Source organism: Mauremys mutica, chromosome 11 (assembly GCF_020497125.1).
Source record: "Mauremys mutica isolate MM-2020 ecotype Southern chromosome 11, ASM2049712v1, whole genome shotgun sequence".
In the NCBI taxonomy this organism is placed as follows: Eukaryota; Metazoa; Chordata; order Testudines; family Geoemydidae; genus Mauremys; species Mauremys mutica.
Window position 1 is genome coordinate 76,696,903 of NC_059082.1, and position 18,484 is coordinate 76,715,386.

An 18,484-nucleotide genomic window follows, 5' to 3' on the forward strand; every position below is an offset into this window, starting at 1 on the left:
AGATGGTAGGGAGTTTCCGGGCAGGGTGTTGGGTAGGACACAATTCAGAGATAAAGACTGGCTGGGCTCCGGGGCAGTAGGTAACCTTGGTGGTGCAAGATACCCCTTAAAAGGAAAAATAATTGAAAATATGTTTAAAAGAGCAGAGCGTATAAGAGTCTCAGATACAGGACAGGTGCAGGGCATGCAGAAGATTTTGCCCTTACTAAATAAGAGCTTCAGGACCATAACTACCCACAGTAAAAGCAACATTTTTGAAGTTCATGTGACACTGGTGTCTGAAAGGGTTGAGTATCTGAATAGCAGCAAAAAGGTTTAACACAATGGGACAATTTCTGTGCTGGCCTAACTCCACTGAAGCCCATGGAGTTTCACTAGCAGAGAATCTGGCCCAATAAATGGAGAAGTTAAGAAAGCGACAGTGTATGAGAGCACGAGGAGATTAAAAGGTCAGGGAGGAGGAAGCAGCCAGCACAAAGCCTATAATATCATGAAAGGGTGTCTCCCCAAATTACTTAATACCCTGGTGACTGATGAGGAAACGGCTTCCTGCAGGTTTTACTCAACAGCATGTGATTTCGTGACAAAGCAGGAGGAGATGCTGTCTGAGGCAATGGGAATGAAATACATTTGTCCTGCCCTTTATCCTGGTCCTTGAAAAAAAGAAACCATGTGTAAGCAAGACGTTAATTGTTTGTGCGCTATCCAAACTGAGAACTCAAGGTCAGGCATAAAGATAGCCATGAAAGGAAGTATATGTAATACTATTGGGTACCTATGAAGTCCCTTCCTTCTAAGGCTGTCAGCATGCTTTACAATCAGTCAACATAGCGATTTCATTCGTGCTATACCAAGGGAATGTGTGTGAGAGTTAATTAGCCTTTTATCAGTACAACTCTCTGCTCTTAAATACAAATATTTTCTTTATGTTGGGGTAGTTTTTTAGCCATTCACACTGAGGGTCTGGCGGGTGTAAACACCAAGGAGGTGGGTGAGGAATGTTTTCGTTTTATCCTGGGTGGGACTAGGAATAATGGGAAGAAATTGAGCTATGGAAAATTTGGTGTGAAGTGCAGGATGCATTTCCAGACTGAGCTATTAGCCTGTGAAATGATCTCCCAGGAGACGTGAAGAAAACCCTATCATCCGGGTCATTAAAAACTAAACTGCACGAAGCAGCTGAGAATAGGGAGCAATCCTGCATTAGCCGCGGCAGGGACAGGACAGGAGGAAGAACTGGACACAACAATCCTGCGTATGAATTGTTCCAACACCTCGTTGACGGACATATGAGGACTCATTTATTAGTTCATGCAGGTGTTGCCGCATCATGGAAAGAAATTAGCGAGGTAAGAGAAATGTGCTTATTTCTTTCAAAAGTAAGTAAGGGTTAAAACAATCTATTAATACTCAGGTTCAGTTGCCATGGCAAATTCTTCCCCATCGGGATGAGTGAGCAGCTTCCAGTCACCCCTGCTGTGCTTCTCCAAAGTAGCATGCCCAGGCATGCCCTGACCTGTAGCAAGCAGCACAGCTTGCTAATGTGATAACTATGCTGAAATAACTGCAGACCTAAGAGGTTACATCACTCACCGATGAGGTCGCTCTTTGATCAATCTGCACAGCGCTCTCTACAGAAAGAGATGGCTACTTTAGTCACAGACACTGGAGATAGCAAGGCAAGGTGCAGATTCTGCCCTTAGTCCATGGATTTAGATTAGCTAAACTACGACCAGATTCTGGCCCTAAAACGCATTGTTGCCGACTCCTGCGATTTTTATTGGGAGGCTTGTGATATTTGGTGTTTTTCTTAAATCCCCAGCTCCTGGGGTGAAGAGATTATGAGAGAATTTCATCTTCCATTTAAAAAAAAAAAAGTTTCTAGCCCTCCTGGTTGCAGAAAAAGCTTGTCACTGTGACCCTGTGACAAGTCCTTTGTCCGCCCCTCTTCCTGGGGCCCACTGGTTGCCCCAATAAAGCTCAGAGAAGCTCCTAGTTCTGCAGCACCCGTGGCTTTATTTACCCAGTGTTCTCCCACCACCACTGTTATACTAGATACAGAGCTTGCAGGCCTGATAATCTCCTCTTCTAAACAGAGTCTTCCCTCAGCCTGGAGACTGACCTTCCCCTGGCCATTTCCCCCTTCTTCTGGCTGCCAGCCAGCCTTTCTAGCCCTTGAATCCTCAGGCCCGCAGGTGCAGCCAATTCCAAAGGCCAGGCACCAGACTTCTCCCCAGGCCCAATCTATTTCCCCTGACTGGGGCTGGCAGAGCAGGGGCTAATTAGGTGCCTTTGCACCAGCACCCTGCTACAGACCGGAGGGCGCCCTAATGGCTCAGAAACCAGAAAACAGCAAACCCAATGTTTGTTTTTTAAATCTCATGAGTTCCTAAGCCAGTTTCATGATTTTTTGAGGCCTGACCCATGATTTTGGAACGTTTGGGGGTTGGCAACATGGAACCCGCCCTGACAAAGTGTAGGAGAGTGTTTTGCTCCGTGGGTGAGATCATACAACACAAATTCATCGAAGTGATATAGTTGCTTTGGCCATGTTTTTTTGAACTGCCTTGGGTGACTGTTAAGGGGAGCCCCAGTATCCTGAGCAGAGCTCTTATCAAAGGATTGCCTTCTTGAGATGTAGTTTCTCTTCGTGGAGGGGGGCAGAGTGTGAGCAGTTAATTTCATAAGAGCTGGGTGCTAAGTACAAAACTGGATGGCCAGGGTACCATGATGCAGGGTAGCTAGAGAAATACGCTTGAATTTCTAAAAATGTATGAGAGGCTGCGTTCAGTGGGCGCTCTGGCCCAGGACTATAAAATATTGAAAGCTCTGATTGTAAAAAATCATTTGTTGTGCTTCACCAACCGGCTCGAAAATTTCCAGATAAAAATGCAAACGTTCCATTCTTACGGAAACCAATTTGCAACACGGTGTAAGGAGCAAGTGCTATCTAATCTCTGGCTGTCCAGGAATTTCTAACATGCTCATCCTAATGTCTCAGCACCTGTGCTGCTGTCTAGCACATACACAATGTTTACACAGTAAAAAGAGGATGTTGTTAAACTATGCTTGTTGTCTACAGTGCTCGACCATGCAAGAGACTCAGTGTTGATTCCCATCCCTAGCTTCTTGATCCCTGGGAATGGATGTGGGCAGCATTTTGCATTGTCCCATAGCAATTTCCTCTCTGAATCACTGGGAACTGAAGGACATGATTCAGGTGACAGCATGGAGACAGGGACCTGTTATACCCCTCCAGAGGCGGATAAAGATTTCCTTAAACTCAGACGATTGTGCGCATACCAGGCTAGAAAAGAAATATCTCTCACGATGTATTCATGACTGGTCACTATTTAAGGAGATGCTTCTTCCTTTCCATCGTCCCTCTCCCATCCCTCAATGAGGCTTCGGAAATGCACTCATTATTTTGGAATAAAAGCCATTTTTATTCTGGAATCGATTGTCCACCCAGGCAGCTATTCCAGTCCAATTCCCTAGGTAGGCACACCTAATATCTACCTACACATGACTTTCCACAGCAGCACAAGCAAGCGTTAGTTTGGAATCCCACCATCTTATCTCCTCAGTCCTTTCCCTTCACCTCCTGGTTACTTTACTCACTGGTGGTGTTTGAATCCTCTTTCAGAAGGACACCCCTTGCTGGGAAGATGCACAGTGCACTATCAAGAAGCTCAGTTCTAAATTATGGCTGAAGAGCAGATGACACTGTTAAGATGTAATCAATGGCATTACAAATGCGGCATCTCCACCTTGCCCCTGAATGGGTCTCTGGACTGCACTGGGTGCTTTGATTATAGGTGAGCCAAGGTTACCTGCTTGGAGGTTTAAGACGAGGAAGGCACATGTCACTCAGCAGTGCTAAACGCCTTCCAAGGGACCACAAGGGGCGGGGCCCTTATTTCAATTTGCTCCTTTGTGGCAAAATCATTTTCCAGTTATAATTGGGTCAGAAAGAGAACAGCTGGACGACCTGCCCCTGGTTGCGGTATTTGATCGCATGGAGAGTGCTCCAGCCTTTCTGGTTTTTATAAATTGCTGTGTGCTGTAATTCTTGCTTTGAACTATCATTCTCTCTCCTCACTGGGAAATTACAGAGTATAGAGGGGGAAATGCTCTTTTGAGTTGTCAGCACTTCAGGAGCAGAGCGATTACCGATTTAACAGAAATAGATTCTTGCTCGGGCAGAACAGCCTGTGGTATCGCCATGCAGAAGTGATGGGAACATGCAGACGTGGTGGGCTTGGTCCTGGGGTCCATGAGAAAGAGGCGAGCAGTGAACACCAACACTCAATCGTTCCCTGAGAGTGAAACCCCTGGAGGAAGTTATACATCTCATGCTTGCCCGGGTAGTCTCTACAAGTTCAGGAGTGAGCAAGAGGCTCATTGGAAGGTGGGTTAGTGGGAAAGTGCTTCCCTGTCTGGGAGGAAAGGAAAGGAGCATCTCACAGAATAGTCAAAGGTGGGACAGTCAACTAAAGTTGCTTCATTAACAAGTCTAAAGTGTTGCTTTCTGCTGTGGGAAATGGTTCTGTGTTGCAATATGATCTTTTCAAAGGGCGAAGGGGAAATGAGGAACCTTGTGGCTACATTACTAACGTTCCTCGTAGCTGAAGAGCAATGGGAGAAGTGCCTCAGGGGTCTTCTCTCCCACTGGTCATCCTCTAGCCCATCCTCCCCTGGGCAGTGCAGGATTGTTCCCACAAAGCTCTGTTCAGTCTAGTATTCAGTGGCCTGAGTGGCAAGGATCCCACTGCCACAATGTCTGTAGTGGCTCACGAGCAAGAATACCAACCCCAGGATTGATGGTTAAGAAGCAGGGCGCAAACCCCAAACTGCTTGTGAGTTCTGTAATTAGATTTCACCAACCGAGTAACAAATGTGAGCTCCTCAGGCACTACAGCCTTACCCTGGAGTCGCAGACAGGCCCCTTGGGCATTCCGATCTATCTTGCCACCCCAGCAAGCTTGACTCTGTGCTAGATGGTCACTTTACACCAAAGCTCACAAAATATTCAGGTTACCCCCAGTTCCAAAGGCCCAGTCACTTACCCCAGGTCAATTTTCGTCTTAGATCTCACACCAAAGACAAGGCTCGTAGCCAATCATGTAATAAACTAACTAAAGGTTTATCAGCTAGGAAAAGGAAATGAGAATTATTTACACGGTTAAAGCAGATAAACATACATCCACAAATGAGTTGTGGTCTTAGGTTTCAGAGGGTGATAGAGCTGCTGAAATATGCCAGTTCTATATGTCCAATAGGGCTAACCCAGGTTTGTCCTGGAAATCTCTGGCTTATGTTTAGGAATCTTTGCATCTTTGAGTCCAAACAGCATAAAAAGATCTAATTCCTTCTGGTTGGGGATTTCCCCCTGCCCCCCAGTTCCCTAGAGTTCAAGGTGATGGGACGAGCACTTCTGCATGGAACCACTTCGTGAGTGCGGGGTGGGGAGCAATCCACAAGGTCTTTGTGCCACAACAACCCATTTGGGTTCAAAAGGCCTTCATGATGGGCAGGAGATAACGCGTTCGATAGAAATCCAGCGTTCGGTGACCTTTTTCCCATTTGGTGAGTTACAGTTTCAGAAAAAACATTTGACAGTTCTAGAGCACACACTTAAGTATTAAGTGGGATGCAGATATTATAACTAGGATTAATACATGCAGCATCCTACAAGTCTTCCATAAAGTCTAAACACTAAACACATTCTTATAACACTAATATGTATTTCACAGGGGAGATCAGCATTTCTCAGATGGGGGGTCCTAACCCAAAAGAGGGTAGTGGGGAGGGGGATGTCACAAGGTAATTTTAGGGGGGTTGTGGTATTGCCACCCTTACTTCTGTGCTGTCTTCAGAGCAGGGTGGCCAGAGAGCAGCGGCTGCAGGCCAGGTGCCCGGCTCTGAGGGCAGCACCCTGCCAGCGGCAGCGCAGAAGTAAGGGTGGCAATACCGCGACCCGCCCTACCTTGTGACCTTCCCCGCTTTTGGGTCTGTACCCTTACAGTTACAACACCATGAAATTTCAGATTTAAATAGCTGAAATAATGAAATTTACAATTTTTAAAACCCAGTGGCGGTGAAATTGACCAAAATAGACCATGATTTTGGTAAGGCCCTACTTATCTGACACCTCCCCAGTTTTGCAGGTTTTCAAAAATAATTGTCAGTCTAGGAAGTTCATTGGCCATTTCTCTTACACTGTAGGATCCATCTCCCTGGGCCCCTTTTGGGGCCCATCTGTGTTACAGCTGCAGCTGTCATGTTATGGTCACCATAAATAATACGGTTCATTTAGTGTTCTCTCTGAACCCTTGAAGATCTATTTGGACGTGTTCATGGAAGCTGCCTGCTGGGTGTACCTGGGTTCTCAGAATGAATCAGCCTGTGCCCCTCACACGGTGGTTTTTGCATTCACACCTTCCTACCATGCTGCTCATCCATTTCTGAATCAGTGCAATGTGGGAAAATCGGGGCAAGTATCCTATAGTGTACCCTGCGGTAGAGCATCCTGAGAAGGACAAAGAGCAGCACCAGCCACATATGGGGCAATGCACTCTGGGATGTCCGCAGCACAGAGAAATACGAGAGAGGAAGGAAGACCAGCCAAAATGATTGTATAGACATGATTGAATACAGTTTCCTGTCCATATTGCAAAATAAGGTGCTGAACTGGCTAACGGCTGAACCATGCACCTGCCAAAGACTCTGGCAGGGGAGAGACACTGCTAGCTACCACAGTTACTAACTATGCTGTGTGTAGATGCAGTCAGACCATGCTGCTAACTGTAACAAACATAGGAGTGGTACTGGACCTTTGTCTGGAGTTCTATCTGAAACCTTGAAGGGTTATTTTGACACATTAGTGGAAGCTGCCTGCTGGGTTTAACTGGGTTCAGACTGAATCACCCTGTGTCCCCAAGCTAGAGAAATAATCCTTTATATCACAGTGCATCTAGTGGAGGTTCACACCCATCTCGCTATTCACTGGTGTCCCAAGGCTTTATTTCTTATTCAATAGGGAATGTAGTGGCACGCTGTCTGTAAAATTCCAGTAACAATGGCATGGTCAGGAAAGTTAAGAAGCCACTTCTATAACAGCTCATGGAGCCAGGGAAGAAGACTTCTTCTGACTATTCAGGAATCTATAGCATCCTCTATAGCTAAAGACACTTAACCCCTCAAAGATATGACTTCAGTTGCAAGCCACCTTCTCTAATAGCTAATGACCCCTGAAACAGAGGCTTGTACTAACTTGGTGAGGTTCTCAGTACCGGGGTGAATGGCTCTCCAAGAGAGCAGGAAGCCAGGGTTCTGTTTGTCCCTGGCCAAGGTCAAGACCATACATGGTATGTTCCATAAAAGAGTGAAGTCACACCGGGAGCCTGCAGTTTGTTTATTGTAAAACTGCTGACTCCCACGGCTATCATCATTGATCTTTTGAACAAAAAAGGAATCAACTTTCTCTCTATTGATATAATGTTACTTCATGAAGGTTTGGTAACGCCTCTGCCACATGAGATCAGTGAAAAGTCATTCCAGTGCACTAATTAATCAGTAACGCAGTTCGGGGAGTGCCGTGTTTGCTCTTCGCCTATCGTAGCGATAGCGTGCTGTTGGTGTCACTCTTGCCGTAGCAGCAGAAGGTAAGTTCTTTGGGCCAGGGACTATCTTCACATGTGTGTGGCAAGTGCCTACCCCAGTGCTGGTGCTATTATAATACAAACAATAATACAGCCCTATCCCAGATGGGCTCTCATTCAGAATGCTGATCCTCCCCCTTCCCTCGACATCTGGTCCCTCTCATCAGCAGACGAGGTCCCTACTTCCCTTCATAAATATGGAGCTGGCAAGCCATCTCAGCAAGGCCTTCCGGGAACCAAGGCTCCCTCAACCCTCCACACACTCTCTAAATACGAAGGGCGATGTTCTGGTCTTTTCTGGTTTACACCCCGTTGATTGCAATGGGCTTGCACAGGATGTATGTTAGAACAGGATTCAAAACCTGGCCAGTTTTTTACCTAGACAAGGAATTGATACACTCCAATAATCTCCTCCTGAAGCACCGAGGACTATTCAATCAAGGCACTGAAACCCTTCTCAAGTCCCCAAGACAGGTAACCACAGAGTCTGGATAACCTACCCTTATGCTATGAGAAATAGGATATTTCCCTCTTTAGGTGCCAAATAGCTGGTTTTCTTAATATTCCATGGTATGGCCGAGTGAAAAATCTGGCCCTTGGTAAAGGGTCAGTCTTTGCATTTGGTGCTACGGGAGGGTCTCGGTGGATTCCGAGGGATCTCTTCCCTTTAGTTAGGGGTTTTCTAACACCCACGTTCGATCAAATCCCTCCACCTTGGAAGCTCAGTCTGGTGCCATCTTGTTCTGTCAGTTTTTTTCACTTGAGGTGGCATTTTTGGTCGTGATTCTCTGAGCCAGGAAGCTAGGACAAATCGCATGCTTTTTCTGGCAGATTCTCATTCATCGCCAGTCACCCTCCCCACGTAGACTTGAGTGCTGTGCCCAGTTCCATCCCAAAGAAGAATCCTGGCTTTCACCTTCATCCAGAGAGCACCTCTCCCTTCCTTCTGCCCCAGCCCCCTATGGGAGAGGGAAAGGTCCTACCCTCACTCCGTGTGATCCAACCTGGAAATATAAAGGAAAAGACAAACAGCTCTTCCATGAACTGATCACCCTTGTGGCTGTTTTGGAGCAGCACAGAAGGAAATGAAACTCTGAGAAGGGATCCCTGTGCCCCCGATCAGCGGAAGTCCAACAGAGTGAGGGGAGAGCAGCCGCTGGAAGTCCTTTGCTAAGGCCTGGTTCAGGGATCTGGCTTTCCTCTTCTGAATGGGGATCACTAGTACTGCTAGAACAGGGGTTCTCAAACTGGGGGTCGGGAGCTGTCAACCTCTACCCCAAACCCCACTTTGCCTCCAGCATTTATAATGATGTTAAACATATTTAAAAGTGTTTTTAATTTATGAGGGGGGGGTTGCACTCCAAGGTTTGCTATGTGAAAGGGGTCACCAGGACAAAGGTTTGAGAACCACTGTGTTAGACAGAGTCCATTGTTAGGGTTACTGCAGCTAATTACTGCAGGAAAGAGATTTTCTCCCAAATGGTACAAAGGGTTTCTGTGTGAGCTGCTCCGATGACCTGCCCGGTTGTTGTTATTCTGTATCACTGATGCATGTTAACCATTTCTATTAGTCTGATCACTCTAGAGAAGTTGGTTTCCTATGTGTGACAGCAGCAGTGACGCCTTCTGGTGAGAGACTCTTCTGTCTTCTGATCTGTCCCACAGTCAGTGGACCTGTTAGCATGGATCACTGGAGCTGAAGCCCATTTTGCAGGTAGGGAAACATTTCTTTGTACGGAAGGTGCTACACTGAACTAAATCCTATTTTGTCTGGTGCCCCATCTCTTCCTTACCTTCTGTCTGGGTCAGTCCACTCTCCTTCCTTGGGGGAACTGGCTTTGCCATCAGCTGCTCTCCTGTGATTTAGAGAGGAGGGGGATGAAAACTGGAAATACAGGCTGGGTTCCCAGCAGTCGTTAGTAGAGGTTATTGGAAAATCAAAGGGTTTGTGTGTAGGAGATGGAGTGCAGCCAGCCCTTAGATGGGATATTTACTACTCTTTTACAGAGCTATGCTCTCTCAAATGGCTTGTTCTTCAAAACTGAGCACTGGCTAATTCACCTCCCTCCCCATAACTGCGGTCTCGAGTCTCCTTTCTGTATTAAGCTGGATATAATTGCTGTGGGCTTTGGAAGAGGCGGCATTATATGAAAAGTGGGAACGGTGGCTCTAAAGGTATCACATAATCCACACTTTTGTGGAGCCTGTGAGACAAGAAAAATAAAAGAACCAGATATCTGAAGGGCGGAAAAGGACGCGTAAAGTTAAAGAGCCAGAGTTTCTGGCCCCAAACACTCACTGCCAGCCCTGATCTGCGGAGAGCTGGAAATTTGCTGCAGCCTCGGGATTTGGAAATCAGCCAGGCTTCCCCAGTAAACTGACTGACTGATTAGCAAATAAATCACTGCACACGTTATGGCAGCGAGAAGTTGTGGCTGCCGGTGATCTTGTCCCACCAGAAACAACACCACTTCATCCCTCTTTCGTGTGGGCTTCAGCTAGGGAGCTTCTGCAGTTTCAAAAAGATTGGCACTGGCTGTGTCTGATGGTGTGAAAATAAGAGCTTGGCACAATACCGTAGCCTCCCCCAACATCCCTACTAACTTAGCCCTCTGGGGTAGGTCTACACTGCAGCTGGGAATGTGCTTCCCAGCCTGGGTCGAGAGACTCGTGCTAGCAGGGCTGAAGCTGGGACAACAAAAAAGAAAAACAAGGGTGGGTGTGAAGGTCAAAAAGAGAGAACCCAAAGGAGACACCGAGCAGCGAACCCTGGACAGAGCCTACTGCTCCTCAAAGGTGTCAAGGGAGCCAGCGGACGGCGCCCAGAGGAACTCCACCTGGATATGTGAATGGAGGGAGGACCGGAAATAGGCCCCACTGTCGCAGAGAGTGGAAGGCAGATACATCAGTACTAGAATGGTGAAGACCCTGTTCTCTAGGAGCTGAAAAAGGAAACTAGAGAGGCCTGCGGTCAGTTAAGTGCTGCCAGTGACCTTTAAAAACCCCTCTTCCATTGCGAGAGGGGAGGGGAGAGACAGGCTGCAGCAGGGGTAGTGGCGGCGGGAAGGAAAGGCTTCCCCGGGGTGGAAGGCTGTCTCCCCTCCCTATGGGGAAAGAAAGTGAGATAACAGCTGCTTGGGGAAACCCTGGCAAGTAGGAGCCAGTGTGGGAGGGTAACACCCCGGAAGAGGGGCCAGGGGGAAGTATTTCTGTTTCCATTGTGCGTTTGGAGGTTTTGTTCTTTTTTTTTTTTTTCTTTTCCTTAAGGAGAACTTTCTGAGCCAACCCTGAGGCCCACCATGCAAATAAGGGAAAATAAAACCCGAGCAAAGAAAAAAACCTTCCGGCATCACCAGATTGGTTTACTCCAGGCCCCCTACCACCCAAGGGAGAAACGCTGAGGCCGACGAGGCAAAGGAAGTGCCCTGCCATGCTTCACAAGAGAACTGGACCCGCCAGACAAAACCAATTGCCTTCTGCAACCACAGGCCCAGAGTGGATGGGAAGTCGTGACCATCTCCGGGATACAGGTAACAGAAACCCAGCTGGAAAACCCTTTGCTGACAGTGGGAGGCTCTGAACATAAGTGCCACTTGCTAGATTTGCCTAATGGCCTTTTGGGCCCTGTGAGTTTCTTAACATCCAATGAGCTTCCTCTCAGAATCTCACTCTTGTCAGGTCCTCCCAGGGAAGGAGCAGATAAGTCACCAAAACCATCAGCATCTAAACCATATGGTGGCTTGGAAGAAGCACTGGCCAGCTTGGTTCCTCCTGTCTTACTTGCCCACGCTGGGCTGGAGGGGGCCTGCTCTGCCATGGACAGCACTCTTGTGTTTGAGGTAATACAGTCTTGAAGAGTCCAGATGAAAAATGGAAAACCAGCTCTGTTCAGAGAGGTTAATTCAACCATGCAAGCAAGAGGGAGTCTGCTCACGGCTATAGAAAGAACTCCCCATACCCCCCGTCTAGGATACTGAGTGAAAGGACAATCAACCACAAGAAAAGAAGCATTATGTTATCAAGATAAACTCCCATAACCTGGTGTGTGATCCTGAAGCAAGGACTCTGTTAATAATTAGCTCCTGAGACCTGATATAATCTTTGGTAATGTCACCTTCTGGCCCTGAAATAGTTCTCACGAGAGGCCATTACATATCTCCCACGCACTGTGAGGATCCCAGTCTGACAGCAGCACACCGGATGGAGATGATCCCTTAGTCCAATTTTTCTTTGCAGAGAGGCTGAAACAATAGCTCTGAGGGGTGACCTCCCCTCTTCACTTTAGTGGTCACTAATTCAGGTGCCAATAATGATACTTTAAATGTCAACTATTATTAACTATAGCACTGCCTGTCATTAGGTATCACTATCACTGCAGGTCGGAAAGGAATGGGAGCATCAGACTGAAGAGTTGCACAGTCTCCTCATTTTGCAGAGGCCTTTCACATCACATGCTGGGATTGAAGAGGGTTGCAGTTGGTTTCCGTTATCTGAAGAGGGAGCTGTAATGAGGGCACTCACCCCGGGACACCTTCTTATGGCTGTGTGTGGGGATTAGTGCCTTCGAGGTCAGGTGCCCCTCCTTTCTGATAGATGCTCACACCATGTCCCTTCTCGCTCCCCAGGGCTAACAGTGCTCCCTCTTCAAGCCTCAGCCCTCTGGCAGGTTACTGTCTAGCCCTGCCCTTCCGGAGCATCAAATTCCCATTGGATCAGCTGTCCACATGCTGTTCCAGGCAGTCATCTGGTTCAAGACCAAGTCCTGTGCCACTTTCCCAGTGGCTGGTAGGGGAACCTGGGCCCATGCACTATTCCGGGTTCCAGCCCAGGGACCCTATGTCCAGCAATAGTGACTTGCTCCCAGACCTTGTTGCTATTTCCCTGGAGTCCTTCCTATGTCCCTTCTCTATCTTCTGCCCTCTCCCCCTGGGTTTAACAGCCCAAACTCTCTCTTCCCAGGGAGTAACTGTAGACTACTTCCCCTGCAGCCCTCTTCCATCTCAGCTTCATCCCTTTATACAGGCCCAACCTGCTCCTTCCTGGGTGAACTTCCTCTTCCATTAGGCTTTATTGCTCTCTGACTCTCCGCCAGATGCAACATACAAGGTTAATTGACATAATTGAACCTGCTTTGCTTGGTGTGGGGTGGACACCCCATCACAGGGGTTTGGGAGACACTGCCTTAGGCCATGTAAACTACAAAGTTTGGTTGACAGAAGCTACATCTACATGCAGCTGCCGGATTTTGTACATAGCTTGGGCACGTGCACACTTTGTTGCCTGTGTTGGCACTGTGCATCCTCACCACAAGTGGTTGCGTTGATGGAAAATGCTGTGCACGATGGGTGGGTATCCCAGTGTGGCCTGTGTCACCATCTGGTGCAATCACTTGTGGGACATTTTCACAGTGCTCTGTGGCATAACAGAATTCACCCAGGGATTTCTGGGAACTAGGGGTCAAATTCCTACAATGCCACCTTCTCCATCCTATAATGCTCATTCCATCTCATAATTCTTGTGCCATTTAAAAAACGTCCATAGTCCTTTACGCTGCTTTTCGGTCTCTCCACCATCTCTCTGGCAGAAGCATGGACCCTACAGAGCTCAGCGCAATTCTAAAGACTGTTGCTAATACAGGACACACAATTGTACTATATTTGTGGAACATCAGTGAATATTACTACAACAGGTTGTGTGAGGAGGAAGGAGAGAAGATATTCAACAACGATGAGCATAGGACTTTTCCAAAAGCTGAAAACAGGGACATTCTTCCCTGACCAGCACATTCCTATTGGCCATGTTGAAATGCCAAAAGTTGTTATGAGAGACCCCGCCTACCCTTGCTCATGAAGCCATACACCAGCCGTCTTGACAGCACCCAAGAAAGATTCAGCTACAGCTCAGCAGGTGCAAGACAACTGTTGGATGTGCTTTTGATAGATTCAAAGGTCACTCACTGGTAATGTTTACTGACTAGATTGGATCTCAGTGAGGCAACTATTCCTGTTGTTAGAGCTGTGTGTTGTGTACTACATAATATCTGTGAGGGAAAGAGGGAAAGGCTACCAGCAGGGGGGAGGTTTGAAGTGGACTGACTATTTGCTGCATTTGAACAGCTGGACACAAGGACTATTAGAAGTGCTAACTGTGGAGCTATAAAGGTCTTTTAACAGTCAGCCAGAGCAGTGCTGTGTGATGCTTTTATGAACTAGTGAGCCTTGGTGTGTACAGAGCTTACATACAGGTTGGTTATTGACTCCTGTTATGAATTTTGTAAAGTGGTATTTATGCTTATTGTGAACTAATAAACGAATTCCAAGTTTCCAAAAATATAACTTTATTGTGTGCAAAGAAATGGGAGACAACATTAAAGAGCAAATACACAAGTTAAACCCATTTTAGCAGCACTGTAAGAGGGTGACCCATACTTGGAAAACCCAAATAAATGATAAACATGAATATTAAAAACATATTACAAGGGTTCATTTGTGTTACAAAACATGTAGCACACTGTGCCTGGGACTGATCCTGCGGTTATCACAAGTCACTATGGGTGTGGTTATGGTTCTCCTCTTTTCCCCAGATATGCAGTGGCCACAAGGGTAAGGGTTCATGCCATGCTGCCACCTGGTATGTTGGGGGTTATAGGCAGCAGTGACCATGGCGTTTCCCAGGAACTGTAAAGGCTGCTGTGCCGGGAGTCTTTGTGCATGGAGCTCGATAATGTTCTGCAACCTCTCCATTGCTTGCCTGACCAAAGCCGTAATGTCCTGCTGCGCTTCCTGCTGCTCCTCTCTGTCCTTTTGCCTCTCCTCCCATAACAGATTTCTCCATTCCTATCCTGCCCCCTTCTCTCAGCCACTTGTCCCGCTCTAATCCCTGTGTTCACTGTCAGCAGCTGCAGAGGACTGAAGGATCTTGCCGAATGTATCCTTTCTGGTCTGCTTCTTTCTTCTTCTGACCAGGTCAGACATTCAGCAGATGTGGAGGGGACACCTTTAAAGGCTACCATGCCACAGGCTGCTGATTAAAACAGACAGATCCAGCATTAGATTTACAGTCACAACAGAAAGGGAAAGATAAGTCTCAACATTCCCTTGTATTATTTCCATAAACACCTTTCCTAAGACGTGGTAATTGTCATTTTCGCTTCGGAGCACTTCATTACAGACCCATTCTGCAGCACAAGCCATGGTGAGTACGGCCTAGTCGGAGACTGGGGGCGGGGCAAAGGGCGGGCTGTTGCATGGAAGGATTAACCTCTGGGTGTGAGTATAAGGAAAGTGCAGTGAATATTGCCAATATTTTCACAGGCTGATGTCTCGCTCCTGATGGTGACAAAGTCACAGAGAACCCAGCTGCTACTGATGTCCCAAAGCTGGCCAGGACTGTTGACTATAATGGTGTCAGCACAAGTAGTCGCAGAGTGGCATGGGACAGTCTCCTATCGCAGGGAAAGAAACAAGGCCCCCCTCCCTAGAAATGTCCGGGAAAGGATTGCAGAGTATATCTCTGAATGTTTCATCGAGATTGCTCAACAGGATAAAAGGGACATCCCTGTTCACATAAACAAAGTACTCCACTTGGCCCCCGCCTAGCCCAACCAGGGCCGCCCAGAGGGGGGGGCAAAGGGGGCAATTTGCCCCGGGCTCCGCAGGGGCCCCCAAGAGAACAGCTGAGGCTCCCGCCTCCGCCCCTCTCCTGGAGCCCTAGCGCATCAAGCGGCGTCCTCAGACAGCGCGGCAGCGTGTCTCCGCCGGGGCCCCTGAGCCACGCCCCGCTCAGAGCCGCGTGGGGAGGGGGCGGGGCTGTGAGCTCCGGGCTGAGCTCAGCTCCCTCCGCTCGGCGTGGAACTCCCAGCCCCGCCCCCTAACCACGCGGCTTTGAGCGGGGCGGAGCTCAGGCCCCGCCGGAGACACGCTGCGGCTGTCGGGCGAGGCGCTGAGACTCCGGGTGAGGAGGGAGCCAGGGATAAGAGGCTGGGGCCGGGGCCGGGGCTGTTGGCTAAGGGGCAGGGAGTCCTGGGGACAGTCAGGGCACAGCGAGGGGGCAGAGGTGGGGGGAGCGGTCAGGGGGCAGGGAATGGGGGGGTTGGATTGTGGGTGTTCTGGGGGGGGTGGATAGGGTCAGGGCTGCCCAGAGGGGGCGGGGCAAGAGAGCACAGGAGCTTCTTCATTCCCGGTCTTCGCCGGCGGGGGGGTCCTTCCGCTCCGGGGCGGAAGGACCCCCCAGTGGCGAATTACCGCCGAAGCGGGACCCGCCGCTGGAGTGCAGCCCAGTCTTCGGCGGTAATTCGGCGGCGGGGGGCCCTTCTGTTCCGGGACCCGCTGCCAAAGTGCCCCGAAGACCCGCGGCGGGGACACACACACCCCCCCCCGCCGCCGAACTACCGCCGAAGACCGGGCTGCACTTCGGCGGCGGGTCCCGCTTTGGCGGTAATTCGGCGGCAGGGGGCTCCCGCCACGGGTCTTCGGGGCACTTCGGCGGCGGGTCCCGGAACGGAAGGGCCCCCCGCCGCCGAAGACCCCGGGCCCCCGGAATCCTCTGGGCGACCCTGAGCCCAACAAGCCAAAAAATGGAAGAGCTGATGTTGCCTCCACCTCTTTCTTCTCCCTCTGTCCGAGCACAGGACACTGATCTTATGCAGACTGTGTCATCTGGACAGCCAGAATAATCTGTATAAATTTATTTTCTAACATTTCACGAGGAAAGTGAGCAATCAAGTCAATGCCTTTGTTCTCTAAACACACAGAGGGGATGGTGCCATTTTTAAGTGGGGAAGAAGGGGCAGGGAGGGAGAGAGAGAGAAGACTTGGGGCAATGAATAGGTAAAAAAACACTTATAAGGAAAAAGGCCTGTACACACTTACCTGAGCTCCCTCTTCATCAGCAGGTTCATCCGCACTTGCCTTGTGGGACTGGCTTGACTCCGGTGGAGGATCCTGGCTGGCTTCATGGTTTGTGTCTCCCACTGTTTCCCCCACACCCCCATCCACCTCCTCCTCCTCCTCACTGTGCACTTGCAGAGGTCTCCTGGTCAAGTTCTCGCTAAACATCCACAGTCAGACGTGGGGTGCTAGTAGGGTACCTAGGCATGTAGTTCACTGGAGAAGTGGCAGATCTGCCAAAGTTGCTTTGCTTTCACCCTCCACTGCTGTCCATCCCTGTCCTGCCCAGGTTTCAGCATCCCCTGTGCCAGCTGCACGTAGATATCTATATTTCTTTGGCTGATCCTTAGCTCCTCGCCACAGGATAAGGAGATCCATGAGTTCTCGCCTGCTCCAGGCAGGAGCACATCTAGTAGCTCCGTGCGTGGAGCTGGCATGGTCAGAGGTGTGCAAAGGTGGGCTAGTAGTTGTGCTCAGGGCTTAAATTCAGTTGGAGCTCGGTAAATATTTTCATCCCTCTGGAGTTTTATTAGCATGTGGCGGGGGGCCCTCTGGGGAATAATCTATGCGAATTTAAGCCCTGGTTGTGTTCGTCAAAGTGGGCTCTCAGGAAAAGACATTTCAAAAACAGGCTGGGGAAGGGGAAGATAGAAAAGAGGGAGAGGCGGTTTTTAAGGTCAGGCTTGACAAAGCCCTGGCTGGGATGATTTACTTGGGGATTGGTCCTGCTCTGAGCAGGGGGTTGGACTAGATACCTCCTGGGGTCCCTTCCAACCCTGATATTCTATGATTCTGTGACTTCCAATGTCTGTGACCCCTGGCCAGTGCAGTTCAAAATTGTGTCTGAAGCAACCACTGTTGCAGGGACAGAGGCATTGTGGGAGAGCTGCTGGAGAGCTCTGAGGGCCGATGCCGGTAATGCAGCGTCTACATTTGCCCTGTGTCGACGGAAGTAGGTTGACTGTGGCTCTGCCTTGTTCAGGGAGGTGGTGTTATTACGTCACTGTAACGGGGAACCTGTAGCGGTGGGAGACGAATTTAGGTGCAGTCACATGCAGAAACTAGGTCAAACAAGTCGGCTTAGGTCCATCTAACTCTGTAGTGTAGCCCAAGCCCTAGTCTGTGTCTTTCTGACCAAGGAATCTGAGCTGAGCCAGCTGCAGAGACCCATTTATCAGTCCCTCTTCTCAGTGGTTAAGAGGGTTACGTTGTCTCAGCAGGTTCTGCACAAGACATCCAGACAACCATCTAAAGCAGTGGCTCTCCGACTTTTGTACTGGTGACCCCTTTCACATAGCAAGCCTCTGAGTGCGACCCCCCCACTTATAAATTAAAAACACTTTTTAATATATTTAACGCCATTATAAAGGCTGGAGGCAAAGCGGGGGTTTTGGGTGGAGGCTGACAGCCTGCGACCCCCCCATGTAAGAACCTTGCGACCCCCTGAAGGGTCCCAACCCCCAGTTTGAGAACCCCTGGTCTAAAGCAGTGGGTCTAAACCTGCGGCCCGCTGGCGGCCCAGTCAGCACACAGCTGCGGGCGGCCCATGTGACATCCTCAGGGCCGTACGGGTAGTATACATATATTGTGCGGGTGCAGCCCACATAACACAGACACGGCTGCATATGCAGCCCACAATGGTAAATAGGCTGAGAACCACAGGTTTAAAGACACAGGGTTGTAGCAAAATAAAACAAGGAAAGAGAGTGCGTATGTCACAGGGAGAAAAATGGTCTGCTTCACCCACCTAGCCTGGAACGCTTTGGCTGGGTGCCATTTGGGGAGTTTCTGTATAGCACATCCTCTCGTCCTGTTCTCCTCTGACCCCATTCCAGGCAGCATGTCAGAGAAGTAGCTTTTCGTCTCCAGGTAGCACCCCTTCAGAAGCTGATGCCCAGCACTGTTCTATATCGCAGGTGAGTTCAGAGTGCT